Genomic DNA, 16,399 nt, shown 5'->3' with positions numbered 1-16,399 from the left:
CATCAGGTCCTGTTGCAGAGTCATGTGATTTTTTTCAACGATTCTTGAAGTTCTAACATCGAGAAAGGTTGATTGTAAGTTTCATTGTTTTCGGAAGAGAATTTCAATATAGTTTTTCCACGCGTGGTCTTAATTTTTTTGAAAATTTTTGGAATGATTATTTGCAGACGAATTTTTGAAAAAAGATCTTAAAGCATTTGCAATATCAAATTTCGATGTGGCTAATTTTCCATTAGTTTTCAGATGTCTTATTGTTTTGAATGATGTATTACCACTGATTCGTTTAATCATATCCCATACCTTTTTAGTGGATGTATTGGAATTTATTTTTTTTTGTGAAAACGTATAGCACAACGGGCTTTCGCCCGTATAATTTTGTTGTTGTTTAAGCTATCGCTCGTGGGGTTGTTTTTGAATTGCCTCAAAGCAGCTTTCCTATTTGAATAGCTTTATCACAATCTTCATTAATCAAAGTTTTTTTTTTATTTTCTTTTGGATTTTGGTATACATTCTTCGGCTATCTCAAAGAGGTTCGGTAGTAAAAGATTCTATCGGGTCTTCTAAATTCAGGAAAGCAATGGTGTTGAGAATTTTGGTACTGAGATGTTCAAATTTATTCCAATCTGATTTATATAATTTCCAATGGGGTATGTAATCACTCTACGTGGATCCGCAATTCCTTAGAAATATTGAAAAGTGGTCGCTTCCACAGATATCGTAATGCACCGTCCATTCGAGTAACAAAGATGGGTGACATAAAGTTAAATGTTACGGCAGAGGGATGCCAATAAGTTGGAAATTTGTTATTGTTAAGACAAAGGTTATTTTCCAATATAAATTTTTCAATTTTTGTTCCTTTGTCATTAGTGTCGAGTGAACCCCAAAGGTTGTATTGACCATTAAAGTCACCCAAAAGTATGAAAGGGGAAGGCAGTTGCGATAGGAGTTCGTCTAGTTGGTTGTTCGTAAAGTCAGAGTTTGGAGGGTGATGGATGGAGCATACTGTTAGCGTTCTATGGAGCGTAACACTAACAGCAGTTGCCTGGAGATCTGTATTTAATGGTATGTTTCTATGAGGAACTTGGTTGTCAACCAACATAGCAACTCCACCAGTTGCTTTGTTGCTAATAGGACCGAAGTAATTAAACAATGAATAATTTCTGAAATTGATATTTGTCTTGGCTCTGATGAGCGTTTCTTGGAGACAGATTACATTAGGGATATGTTCTTAAAACAGTCGAAGAAATTTCATCAATATTTGATAGAAGACCTCTACAATTCCATTGTATTATTGTATCCATTATAACTAACAAAAATAGAGATAAGTGGGGGACCATTGATAATTAGCTAGACTACTTATTTAACCTAAGGTGGTTTGACAGCTTTGATAGAGATCTAGGAGGATTTGGAAGTAGCTACCTGGTACTCCATATCCTCCAGCCAAATTTGTTGAAGGTGTGAATTGGGTCGTCAGACCCTTTTTTTCTTCTATCTGAGGAAATTTGAATTTTCTGCTTTGGCTGATTTTTATCTTTGTGTGTGCTGGGAACTGGTTTTGATGAGATTGGGGGTTCTGATTGTGTTTTGATGGTGATGGTGGTGTTCGCGATGACTGTGTTGATGAAGGCTTTGATGCAGCAGGCCGAAAGCAGGAAAGATTGTCGCACGCCATGTCAGTCTGTGTAGCTGCATCACATGTCTGTGTAACAGCATCACGGGTCTCCACGGTCGTAATACCAACTTTTGTACGACTGCCATAGGATGGACCGACATAGGTATTTCAACAATCTTTCTTGCTTCGGAAAAAGTAATGTAAAATATGACCCGAAACTGAGGGACATTTTTCTGGTCAAGTTTCTCCAACGGTTTAAAAACGCATGATGTTTTTTGGCACGAATGGAGTGTGGCAATTATTATATGGATATCTGTACACATGACTATCAAGTGATTTAACTATCTGGCAAATAAAATGACAGAAATGAGTCAGACGGGCGGTATATGCTTCTGTTTTCGATGTTCCTATGTTTTGTAGTTTGATCTCAATCAAAATAGGAAAATGTTATTTCATATGCAATATGCAATCTTAACTAGTAGGTGAAAAGATCGTACAAACCTACAGTTAAAAGAGGCAGGTGCAAACGTCCATCCGAAATTCGAATTAGAATTCTATTTCTCACTGCTCTAATAATTGTGTGCTTTTGGCTGTTCAGGCATGTCAGAATCAAAACTTAAAAATGAATTTTTATTTATTTAACGGATATTTATTCTATCGGAAAGAAATATTATCTCTGGAGTATCATTAAATAATAATTATTCACTTTTGGTAATTAGCAACCGGCCTAGATATATAGCTGTGTGTGATTGGACTACTGTAGACATTTGCTCTCGTTCATATTGACTTTGGCATGTGGTTATAACAATAGTTGGATGCACAGGAAACAGGATGATGTCCAAGGTAAGAAAATTATTGGACTTAAAATACCATCGATCGTTGAATATACAAATTCTTGTTTAGTGTTGGTATCTTAATGGTTTTGTAAAAAGTTCTTTTAATGTATCGATTTCATGATCTGTAATTCTGTTTGCTGTTTTTTCCTGAGTGATTCTTTAAACTAATTTGCTATTAAGTACATTGTTTGATTTATTTGGGTTATGGTCTTGAATCTTTTCAAGTTATCATGACACACTCAAATATACTTTTTGACAGCTATCAGGTTGACTTGTAGTAAATCTAGTTTGTAATTGTAACATTGTAAATATATTTTTATTTTGTAACCGATTTCTCCGGTGGCGTTACGGCGATTTATTTTGGCCAACTGCCATCAGATGTGGGCCGTTCAAATCGTTTGAGGTTTCTCATCTGTCATTTAACAATTTTATGAATCTCTCTCTCTCTGAAAACAAAACTGCAGTTCTTTCTCGAATCTGTGTCCCTAGAAGTGTCCTTTTAATTTTTAGACTGGCAGAAATATCTTTCAGACGATCAACTTGAATATTTGTAAATGAAAGTTTTACTGCCACTTCTTGAGAAGCACACAATGTAAATTTCACAAATTTCGTATGAAGATCCCCTTTAGTTTCGTTTTCTTGTATGTTGAGTCCGATCTATCAATCTATATGGCCATATAAGGATTACCTCTCAGTGCAGCTAGTCGAGGTGAATACATGTGTCGAGTCTGTGTTTCTGGAGGCAACGATGTCTTAGTTCCGTCTTATTACAAGAAGACTCACGAAAATATCATTACCCCTACATAAGTACACGCTAAACACATGCAGTCTCGTCTCATCTTTGACCGAAGATATTGATTAATTAAAAATAAATCTAATCAAAGTATATAAAATAATATATATATATAATATATAAAATACATTATCTGATAAACAGCAATTAAAGGGAAAGAAAAGAGAAAGAACAAATAAACAAATGACGGACGTCACGATCTGTCTGCTATCAATAAGTACAATCAAAATAAAATTCTACCTTAAACTAATTGCAACAGAACGACTTTTATAATTTTCACAAAGTATTACGATATATAAACAAAATACTAAAAATCTACAGAAATCGAAATTATAGAAAGTATTAAAACGAGCGATTGAATACCGTAATTTTGCGTGAACGTTGTACGGCGCGTACAAGCCACCGTACGACACTAGGGAGATAACTACTTTTGTTGATACCGATGAACAGGTCTGACTGAATACCGGGTATTTGAAAATCGCTAGTAAATGTTCCTGCGACATATGGGTAAGTGAATTCACAATCATTTTCTTGATTTATCTTAGAATGGTGGTATTAAGCATATTCAAACTCTAAAAACTGGAAAATAAAACGGATTTATCGGTGTAAACATCGAGTACTTACGACGACCGGAGAAAGCGCAAGACAGACGGCCCGATTTATTAACAAAAGTAGATTTCATATCATAAATATCCATATTTGATTATAAATTATCAATAAACCGTCAGTATTTGACTCTTTTATTGAATTTAAATCAAAGTTGATACATCAGATTAATATGTTTCTTCAAAATGATGAATTAAATATGAGAGCAGACGCCGCCAATTTTTTAAAAGTATGGAAGCACAGTGGCATCGGACTGCCGTATATATAATTGTCAATTGTTGATTTTTGATAATGTTGACCACAATTATAGTGCTTGATGGTGGTTCACTTTTGCAGCGGATCCCTTGTAAGATTAGTGAATCATTCGATTCAATCTGCAATATGTACATCACATATGTAACCAATTGTTGTCTTTGATGGCTACGAGAACGGACCATCCACGAAAGATGTTGCCCATTTGAGATGTGGAAAGGATGTATCGTCCACGAAAATAGAGTTCACGGGAATAACACCTTGTAAAACGAAGAAGGAACTGATTTTGGCGAACCAGGACAACAAACAAGCGTTCATCTATTTTCTCGGCAGCAAACTACAAGAATATGGGTGCACTGTCATACACTCTGATTGTGATGCTGATCTTCTGATCGTCAAGACTGCTCTTTATTGTGCTCGGTTGCAAAATGTAGATATCATCGGGGAAGATACAGACTAACTTGTTCTTCTTTATTATTACTTTGATTGTCATGCAACAAATACTATCTTCTTTAGGTCAGACTACAGGAAAGCGGGACGAAAGACGATAAAGTTCTTTGGCATACGAGCTTCAGTCGCCATTCTAGGCGAATCAGTATGTTCTGCACTTCCTGGTCTCCACTCATTGACTTGATGTGACACCACTTCGGGCTTATTTGGAATCGGAAAAGGACAGGCCCTCAAGAATTATTATTATTATTATAATTACATTCTTAACGGCCCATCAACATATAAAAGGTCATGAGAGCCATCAAACGGAAAAAACACACAGCAATCCAAAAAGAAAATAACATTAAACAAATCAAAAGGTAAAAGACAAATGTTCAAAATCTTAAATGGGTATGTTAACACAAAAGATTAAAATGGTACGTTATAGTCTATTATATCGACCAACATCTTTCAGGTAATGTAGAATTTTACAAAGCTCGACAGTTTCAATAGGGGATTTTAGACATGTAATGTGAAAACATTCTCAGTAGACAGAAGGTCACTGCAGTCCAATAAAAATGTTTAATGGTGGATGACTCATCACATCCTATGCACCAAGGATTATGTTTGCCTTCCAACATATATGACCTATCCGACGACGGGCAAGAACAACTTCGTCTCGGTGGTTGTCTCTATAGCCTGGAGACCATTCACCGATAACAGGTTTAACGGAGTGCAATTTGTTATTGGTATATGTATTCTATTCCTCCTGCTACCGAGCTTTAAAAATTGTTTAATAAATGGTTTAAAATCTGTAAAATGAAGTTTAAAAACAACAGGTGGTAGCGATATAGCTTCCTTTCAGACACGATCTGCGTTTTCATTGCCTGGTATGTGCCCAGAAACCCAGCAAAAAGCAATACGAAAGTTAAAGGCAAGTTCATGATATTGTATTAAGGTATTACGAATGAAAATATTTCGATATTCCTATTGCTAAGACTTTGTAAAACACAAAGAGAGTATGAAAGGATAACAGCCCTCATTACTTTGTTTCTTTGAAAATATTCAAGGACGAGGTAGATAGCTCGCGCTTCTGTCGAGAATATTGAGGCGTTGTTCGGTAGCCGGCATCCATAGGTTGCATCTTGTGTAACCATGGCCGCAGCAAACTTATCATTTTGTTTTGAACCATCAGTATATAAATGTTGAAATGTTTCATATTTCAACTGTAATTTCGTAAAGGATGAACGAAATGTGTAACTGTCTGTGTCTGATTTAACCATTTCATGAAGTGAAAAGTCAACTTCAGGTGAATTCATGAGCCAAGGTGGAATTTCTATCGTTCTAAATGACTGAATTTGGTTAACATCAGTGTTGTAAAAGAGCGGAAATTCCAATACTTGTGTACATTGCAAAGCCAATTTATTTCGACGGCTATATAGTGATGCCCAAAAGCTCCGAGAGCGAGCCTGAGACCTTGGTGATGAACAGTATCTTAATTTTAAATATGAAGGTCTAACAGATCCATACACGATGGACCGTAGTCCAATTTGGACCTAGTAATGGTTCTATAGAGTCTTAGCAAAACTTTTTGATCAGCTCCCCAATCAGTTGGGACATAACCTTTAGAATATTCAGTGCCTTAAGGCCTTTGGCTTTAAGGTATTTTATATGTGGAAGACAATTGAACAAAAATGCATACAAACTGTTTTTGATTGTGAAAATTTAAAACCATTTTCATCTGCCTTAATTTGTAGTCGATTCAAACTTTGTTGTAGTTTTCTTTCGAATTCATATGCTTAGATCGATAATCGACATAAAGGAAGGGGATACTGTTTTAACAATACTGTTAATTTCCGAAAAAGTGCGACGGAAAGAATGCTACCTTGTGGTACACCCATTTTCTGCTGATGGACATCGGAAAGGGTCGTGCAGAATTTTCATTATGCCGTATTTCCAGGTTGTGTAGTAAGCCCTTTCCAAATCGAAGAGAATAGCAACCAAAGCGCTCCTTCTTTAGAAAAGCCTCACGCACCAAGGTCTCAAGTCTAACCAAATGATCGTTGGTACTTCGCTTAAATCTAAAACCGCTTTGTAAGGGTGATATCATGCGATTGGATTCCAGATACCAAATTAATCTTGAATATATCTTCCGCTCTAGAGTTTTACAAACGCAACTCGTAAGTGATATTGGGCGGTATCTAGAAGGATCTGTTGTATCTTTACCCTGTTTAGGGATAGGAATCACAGTTGCCATTTTCCATGACTTTGGGACATTTCCTAAAAATATAGTTAAACATATCTAGAAGTTTTTCTAATGATGACTCTGGTAGATGTTTTAGGAACTGATAGTGAATATCATCAGGTCCTGTTGCAGAGTCATGTGATTTTTGTCAACGATTCTTGAAGTTCTAACATCGAGAAAGGTTGATTGTAAGTTTCATTGTTTGCGGAAGAGAATTTCAATATAGTTTTTCCATGCGTGGTCTTAATTTTTTTGAAAATTTTTGGAATGATTATTTGCAGACGAATTTTTGAAAAAAGCAGATCTTAAAGCATTTGCAATATCAAATTTCGATGTGGCTAATTTTCCATTAGTTTTCAGATGTCTCATTGTTTTGAATGATGTATTACCACTGATTCGTTTAATCATATCCCATACCTTTTTAGTGGATGTATTGGAATTTATTTTTTTTGTGAAAACGTATAGCACGACGGGCTTTCGCCCGTATAATTTTGTTGTTGTTTAAGCTATCGCTCGTGGGGTTGTTTTTGAATTGCCTCAAAGCAGCTTTCCTATTTGAATAGCTTTATCACAATCTTCATTAATCAAAGTTTTTTTATTTTCTTTTGGATTTTGGTATACATTCTTCGGCTATCTCAAAGAAGTTCGGTAGTAAAAGATTCTATCGGGTCTGCTAAATTCAGGAAAGCAATGGTGTTGAGAATTTTGGTACTGAGATGTTCAAATTTACTCCAATCTGATTTATATAATTTCCAATGGGGTATATGATCACTCTACGTGGATCCGCAATTCCTTAGAAATATTGAAAAGTGGTCGCTTCCACAGATATCGTAATGCACCGTCCATTCGAGTAACAAAGATGGGTGACATAAAGTTAAATGTTACGGCAGAGGGATGCCAATAAGTTGGAGATTTGTTATTGTTAAGACAAAGGTTATTTTCCAATATAAATTTTTCAATTTTGTTCCTTTGTCATTAGTGTCGAGTGAACCCCAAAGGTTGTATTGACCATTAAAGTCACCCAAAAGTATGAAAGGGGAAGGCAGTTGCGATAGGAGTTCGTCTAGTTGGTTGTTCGTAAAGTCAGAGTTTGGAGGGTGATGGATGGAGCATACTGTTAGCGTTCTATGGAGCGTAACACTAACAGCAGTTGCCTGGAGATCTGTATTTAATGGTATGTTTCTATGAGGAACTTGGTTGTCAACCAACATAGCAACTCCACCAGTTGCTTTGTTGCTAATAGGACCGAAGTAATTAAACAATGAATAATTTCTGAAATTGATATTTGTCTTGGCTCTGATGAGCGTTTCTTGGAGACAGATTACATTAGGGATATGTTCTTAAAACAGTCGAAGAAATTTCATCAATATTTGATAGAAGACCTCTACAATTCCATTGTATTATTGTATCCATTATAACTAACAAAAATAGAGATAAGTGGGGGACCATTGATAATTAGCTAGACTACTTATTTAACCTAAGGTGGTTTGACAGCTTTGATAGAGATCTAGGAGGATTTGGAAGTAGCTACCTGGTACTCCATATCCTCCAGCCAAATTTGTTGAAGGTGTGAATTGGGTCGTCAGACCCTTTTTTTCTTCTATCTGAGGAAATTTGAATTTTCTGCTTTGGCTGATTTTTATCTTTGTGTGTGCTGGGAACTGGTTTTGATGAGATTGGGGGTTCTGATTGTGTTTTGATGGTGATGGTGGTGTTCGCGATGACTGTGTTGATGAAGGCTTTGATGCAGCAGGCCGAAAGCAGGAAAGATTGTCGCACGCCATGTCAGTCTGTGTAGCTGCATCACATGTCTGTGTAACAGCATCACGGGTCTCCACGGTCGTAATACCGTAATACCAACTTTTGTACGACTGCCATAGGATGGACCGACATAGGTATTTCAACAATCTTTCTTGCTTCGGAAAAAGTAATGTAAAATATGACCCGAAACTGAGGGACATTTTTCTGGTCAAGTTTCTCCAACGGTTTAAAAACGCATGATGTTTTTTGGCACGAATGGAGTGTGGCAATTATTATATGGATATCTGTACACATGACTATCAAGTGATTTAACTATCTGGCAAATAAAATGACAGAAATGAGTCAGACGGGCGGTATATGCTTCTGTTTTCGATGTTCCTATGTTTTGTAGTTTGATCTCAATCAAAATAGGGAAATGGTTATTTCATATGCAATATGCAATCTTAACTAGTAAGTGAAAAGATCGTACAAACCTACAGTTAAAAGAGGCAGGTGCAAACGTCCATCCGAAATTCGAATTAGAATTCTATTTCTCACTGCTCTAATAATTGTGTGCTTTTGGCTGTTCAGGCATGTCAGAATCAAAACTTAAAAATGAATTTTTATTTATTTAACGGATATTTATTCTATCGGAAAGAAATATTATCTCTGGAGTATCATTAAATAATAATTATTCACTTTTGGTAATTAGCAACCGGCCTAGATATATAGCTGTGTGTGATTGGACTACTGTAGACATTTGCTCTCGTTCATATTGACTTTGGCATGTGGTTATAACAATAGTTGGATGCACAGGAAACAGGATGATGTCCAAGGTAAGAAAATTATTGGACTTAAAATACCATCGATCGTTGAATATACAAATTCTTGTTTAGTGTTGGTATCTTAATGGTTTTGTAAAAAGTTCTTTTAATGTATCGATTTCATGATCTGTAATTCTGTTTGCTGTTTTTTCCTGAGTGATTCTTTAAACTAATTTGCTATTAAGTACATTGTTTGATTTATTTGGGTTATGGTCTTGAATCTTTTCAAGTTATCATGACACACTCAAATATACTTTTTGACAGCTATCAGGTTGACTTGTAGTAAATCTAGTTTGTAATTGTAACATTGTAAATATATTTTTATTTTGTAACCGATTTCTCCGGTGGCGTTACGGCGATTTATTTTGGCCAACTGCCATCAGATGTGGGCCGTTCAAATCGTTTGAGGTTTCTCATCTGTCATTTAACAATTTTATGAATCTCTCTCTCTCTGAAAACAAAACTGCAGTTCTTTCTCGAATCTGTGTCCCTAGAAGTGTCCTTTTAATTTTTAGACTGGCAGAAATATCTTTCAGACGATCAACTTGAATATTTGTAAATGAAAGTTTTACTGCCACTTCTTGAGAAGCACACAATGTAAATTTCACAAATTTCGTATGAAGATCCCCTTTAGTTTCGTTTTCTTGTATGTTGAGTCCGATCTATCAATCTATATGGCCATATAAGGATTACCTCTCAGTGCAGCTAGTCGAGGTGAATACATGTGTCGAGTCTGTGTTTCTGGAGGCAACGATGTCTTAGTTCCGTCTTATTACAAGAAGACTCACGAAAATATCATTACCCCTACATAAGTACACGCTAAATACATGCAGTCTCGTCTCATCTTTGACGGAAGATATTGATTAATTAAAAATAAATGTAATCAAAGTTTTCAAATAACACATATATAAAATACATTATCTGATAAACAGCAATTAAAGGGAAAGAAAAGAGAAAGAACAAATAAACAAATGACGGACGTCACGATCTGTCTGCTATCAATAAGTACAATCAAAATAAAATTCTACCTTAAACTAATTGCAACAGAACGACTTTTATAATTTTCACAAAGTATTACGATATATAAACAAAATACTAAAAATCTACAGAAATCGAAATTATAGAAAGTATTAAAACGAGCGATTGAATACCGTAATTTTGCGTGAACGTTGTACGGCGCGTACAAGCCACCGTACGACACTAGGGAGATAACTACTTTTGTTGATACCGATGAACAGGTCTGAATACCGGGTATTTGAAAATCGCTAGTAAATGTTCCTGCGACATATGGGTAAGATAATTCACAATCATCTTCTTGTTTTATCTTAGAATGGTGGTATTAAGCATATTTAAACTAAAAACTGGAAAATAAAACGGATTTATCGGTGTAAACATCGAGTACTTACGTCGACCGGAGAAAGCGCAAGACAGACGGCCCGATTTATTAACAAAAGTAGATTTCATATCATAAATATCCATATTTGATTATAAATTATCAATAAACCGTCAGTATTTGACTCTTTTATTGAATTTAAATCAAAGTTGATACATCAGATTAATATGTTTCTTCAAAATGATGAATTAAATATGAGAGCAGACGCCGCCAATTTTTTAAAAGTATGGAAGCACAGTGGCATCGGACTGCCGTATATATAATTGTCAATTGTTGATTTTTGATAATGTTGACCACAATTATAGTGCTTGATGGTGGTTCACTTTTGCAGCGGATCCCTTGTAAGATTAGTGAATCATTCGATTCAATCTGCAATATGTACATCACATATGTAACCAATTGTTGTCTTTGATGGCTACGAGAACGGACCATCCACGAAAGATGTTGCCCATTTGAGATGTGGAAAGGATGTATCGTCCACGAAAATAGAGTTCACGGGAATAACACCTTGTAAAACGAAGAAGGAACTGTTTTTGGCGAACCAGGACAACAAACAAGCGTTCATCTATTTTCTCGGCAGCAAACTACAAGAATATGGGTGCACTGTCATACACTCTGATTGTGATGCTGATCTTCTGATCGTCAAGACTGCTCTTTATTGTGCTCGGTTGCAAAATGTAGATATCATCGGGGAAGATACAGACTAACTTGTTCTTCTTTATTATTACTTTGATTGTCATGCAACAAATACTATCTTCTTTAGGTCAGACTACAGGAAAGCGGGACGAAAGACGATAAAGTTCTTTGGCATACGAGCTTCAGTCGCCATTCTAGGCGAATCAGTATGTTCTGCACTTCCTGGTCTCCACTCATTGACTTGATGTGACACCACTTCGGGCTTATTTGGAATCGGAAAAGGACAGGCCCTCAAGAATTATTATTATTATTATAATTACATTCTTAACGGCCCATCAACATATAAAAGGTCATGAGAGCCATCAAACGGAAAAAACACACAGCAATCCAAAAAGAAAATAACATTAAACAAATCAAAAGGTAAAAGACAAATGTTCAAAATCTTAAATGGGTATGTTAACACAAAAGATTAAAATGGTACGTTATAGTCTATTATATCGACCAACATCTTTCAGGTAATGTAGAATTTTACAAAGCTCGACAGTTTCAATAGGGGATTTTAGACATGTAATGTGAAAACATTCTCAGTAGACAGAAGGTCACTGCAGTCCAATAAAAATGTTTAATGGTGGATGACTCATCACATCCTATGCACCAAGGATTATGTTTGCCTTTCAACATATATGACCTATCCGACGACGGGCAAGAACAACTTCGTCTCGGTGGTTGTCTCTATAGCCTGGAGACCATTCACCGATAACAGGTTTAACGGAGTGCAATTTGTTATTGGTATATGTATTCTATTCCTCCTGCTACCGAGCTTTAAAAATTGTTTAATAAATGGTTTAAAATCTGTAAAATGAAGTTTAAAAACAACAGGTGGTAGCGATAAAGCTTCCTTTCAGACACGATCTGCGTTTTCATTGCCTGGTATGTGCCCAGAAACCCAGCAAAAAGCAATACGAAAGTTAAAGGCAAGTTCATGATATTGTATTAAGGTATTACGAATGAAAATATTTCGATATTCCTATTGCTAAGACTTTGTAAAACACAAAGAGAGTATGAAAGGATAACAGCCCTCATTACTTTGTTTCTTTGAAAATATTCAAGGACGAGGTAGATAGCTCGCGCTTCTGTCGAGAATATTGAGGCGTTGTTCGGTAGCCGGCATCCATAGGTTGCATCTTGTGTAACCATGGCCGCAGCAAACTTATCATTTTGTTTTGAACCATCAGTATATAAATGTTGAAATGTTTCATATTTCAACTGTAATTTCGTAAAGGATGAACGAAATGTGTAACTGTCTGTGTCTGATTTAACCATTTCATGAAGTGAAAAGTCAACTTCAGGTGAATTCATGAGCCAAGGTGGAATTTCTATCGTTCTAAATGACTGAATTTGATTAACATCATTATTTGTGTTTTGTAAAAGAGCGGAAATTTCAATACCAAATGGTGGAATAGGTTTTGGTTTGCCTTGAAACAAGGTTTATATTTTGGATCAAATACAGGGAAACAAGCAAGATTTGTAGGATTTGACCTTAGCTGAATGGTGTATTGCAAAGCCAATTTATTTCGACGGCTATATAGTGATGCTTCGTTAGTCTCTACATAGAGGCTTGCTGTAGGTGTTATCTTAAACTTAAAAGCTCCGAGAGCGAGCCTGAGACCTTGGTGATGAACAGTATCTAGTAATTTTAAATATGAAGGTCTAACAGATCCATACACGATGGAACCGTAGTCCAATTTGGACCTAGTAATGGTTCTATAGAGTCTTAGCAAAACTTTTTGATCAGCTCCCCAATCAGTGTGGGACATAACCTTTAGAATATTCAGTGCCTTAAGGCCTTTGGCTTTAAGGTATTTTATATGTGGAAGACAATTGAACAAAAATGCATACAAACTGTTTTTGATTGTGAAAATTTAAAACCATTTTCATCTGCCTTAATTTGTATTCGATTCAAACTTTGTTGTAGTTTTCTTTCGATGGTATTCATATGCTTAGATCGATAGTCATCGACATAAAGAGCGCCTTCCATTGAAGGGGATACTGTTTTAACAATACTGTTAATTTCAAGTCCAAAAAGTGCACCGGAAAGAATGCTACCTTGCGGTACACCCATTTTCTGCTGATAGACATCGGAAAGGGTCGTGCAGAATTTTCATTATGCCGTATTTCCAGGTTGTGTAGTAAGCCCTTTCCAAATCGAAGAGAATAGCAACCAAAGCGCTCATTCTTTAGAAAAGCCTCACGCACCAAGGTCTCAAGTCCAACCAAATGATCGTTGGTACTTCGCTTAAATCTAAAACCGCTTTGTAAGGGTGATATCATGCGATTGGATTCCAGATACCAAATTAATCTTGAATATATCTTCCGCTCTAGAGTTTTACAAACGCAACTCGTAAGTGATATTGGGCGGTAACTAGAGGGATCTGTTGTATCTTTACCCTGTTTAGGGATAGGAATCACAGTTGCCATTTTCCATGACTTTGGGACATTTCCTAAAAATATAGTTAAACATATCTAGAAGTTTTTCTAATGATGACTCTGGTAGATGTTTTAGGAACTGATAGTGAATATCATCAGGTCCTGTTGCAGAGTCATGTGATTTTTTTCAACGATTCTTGAAGTTCTAACATCGAGAAAGGTTGATTGTAAGTTTCATTGTTTTCGGAAGAGAATTTCAATATAGTTTTTCCACGCGTGGTCTTAATTTTTTTGAAAATTTTTGGAATGATTATTTGCAGACGAATTTTTGAAAAAAGATCTTAAAGCATTTGCAATATCAAATTTCGATGTGGCTAATTTTCCATTAGTTTTCAGATGTCTTATTGTTTTGAATGATGTATTACCACTGATTCGTTTAATCATATCCCAAACCTTTTTAGTGGATGTATTGGAATTTATTTTTTTTTTGTGAAAACATATAGCACAACGGGCTTTCGCCCGTATAATTTTGTTGTTTAAGCTATCGCTCGTGGGGTTGTTTTTGAATTGCCTCAAAGCAGCTTTCCTATTTGAATAGCTTTATCACAATCTTCATTAATCAAAGTTTTTTTTAATTTTCTTTTGGATTTTGGTATACATTCTTCGGCTATCTCAAAGAGGTTCGGTAGTAAAAGATTCTATCGGGTCTTCTAAATTCAGGAAAGCAATGGTGTTGAGAATTTTGGTACTGAGATGTTCAAATTTACTCCAATCTGATTTATATAATTTCCAATGGGGTATGTAATCACTCTACGTGGATCCTCAATTCCTTAGAAATATTGAAAAGTGGTCGCTTCCACAGATATCGTAATGCACCGTCCATTCGAGTAACAAAGATGGGTGACATAAAGTTAAATGTTACGGCAGAGGGATGCCAATAAGTTGGAGATTTGTTATTGTTAAGACAAAGGTTATTTTCCAATATAAATTTTTCAATTTTGTTCCTTTGTCATTAGTGTCGAGTGAACCCCAAAGGTTGTATTGACCATTAAAGTCACCCAAAAGTATGAAAGGGGAAGGCAGTTGCGATAGGAGTTCGTCTAGTTGGTTGTTCGTAAAGTCAGAGTTTGGAGGGTGATGGATGGAGCATACTGTTAGCGTTTTATGGAGCGTAACACTAACAGCAGTTGCCTGGAGATCTGTATTTAATGGTATGTTTCTATGAGGAACTTGGTTGTCAACCAACATAGCAACTCCACCAGTTGCTTTGTTGCTAATAGGACCGAAGTAATTAAACAATGAATAATTTCTGAAATTGATATTTGTCTTGGCTCTGATGAGCGTTTCTTGGAGACAGATTACATTAGGGATATGTTCTTAAAACAGTCGAAGAATTTCATCAATATTTGATAGAAGACCTCTACAATTCCATTGTATTATTGTATCCATTATAACTAACAAAAATAGAGATAAGTGGGGGACCATTGATAATTAGCTAGACTACTTATTTAACCTAAGGTGGTTTGACAGCTTTGATAGAGATCTAGGAGGATTTGGAAGTAGCTACCTGGTACTCCATATCCTCCAGCCAAATTTGTTAAAGGTGTGAATTGGGTCGTCAGACCCTTTTTTTCTTCTATCTGAAGAAATTTGAATTTTCTGCTTTGGCTGATTTTTATCTTTGTGTGTGCTGGGAACTGGTTTTGATGAGATTGGGGGTTCTGATTGTGTTTTGATGGTGTTGGTGGTGTTCGCGATGACTGTGTTGGTGAAGGCTTTGATGCAGCAGGCCGAAGGCAGGAAAGATTGTCGCACGCCATGTCAGTCTGTGTAGCTGCATCACATGTCTGTGTAACAGCATCACGGGTCTCCACGGTCGTAATACCAACTTTTGTACGACTGGCATAGAATGGACCGACATAGGTATTTCAACAATCTTTCTTGCTTTGGAGAAAGTAATGCTTGTGTACTTGACTTGAAGGATCTCTTTTTCCTTGCGCCTAGCAAGGCAATCTCTTGAATATTCTGGATGCCTTCCACCATAGTTCGCGCAGTGGGCGCGACCATCACAAGCACCATCTGCCGACCCATATTCGTGGCCTACAACTCCACACTTTGCACAAACTTTCTGTTTCTTGCAGTTCTCGGAACAATGACCAAATTTCTGGAAACCAAAGCATCGCAGTGAATTTGGGATGTAAAAATCCACACCATCACTTTCGAAGTCAACCATTACACGTTTTGGTAAAATTGGGGTGTTAAAAGTAGGAACGAAAGTGTTGGTGTCACGGATGCTGCCATCTCGATTCACCCTAATCCATTTAACATGGTTGACCTTTTGTTGTACTCTTTGAAGTAACTGATGATGTTCTACTCGCTCTGAAGAGATGGACAGCGTATAACGTCTTTTGATGTGTTCAGGGAGCAATGAGGGACAACCTGCACAGCTATCTCCAAAAACTTTGTCATTCCTACGAGGTTCTTAGACTTTTGCTGGCGGACTTCTTCTACAAGGAGTTCGTCTGATCGCAGTTTTTCACACTCTTTGGAGTACCGCATGTTGACAGGATAATCTTTTCTATAACAAATGGTGATGACATTGGTTA

Source organism: Ylistrum balloti, unplaced genomic scaffold, assembly GCF_031769215.1.
Source record: "Ylistrum balloti isolate Yb309-2 unplaced genomic scaffold, AGI_CSIRO_Ybal_v1 Utg372910, whole genome shotgun sequence".
NCBI classification, from domain to species: domain Eukaryota; kingdom Metazoa; phylum Mollusca; class Bivalvia; order Pectinida; family Pectinidae; genus Ylistrum; species Ylistrum balloti.
This window is presented reverse-complemented; position numbering follows the sequence as displayed.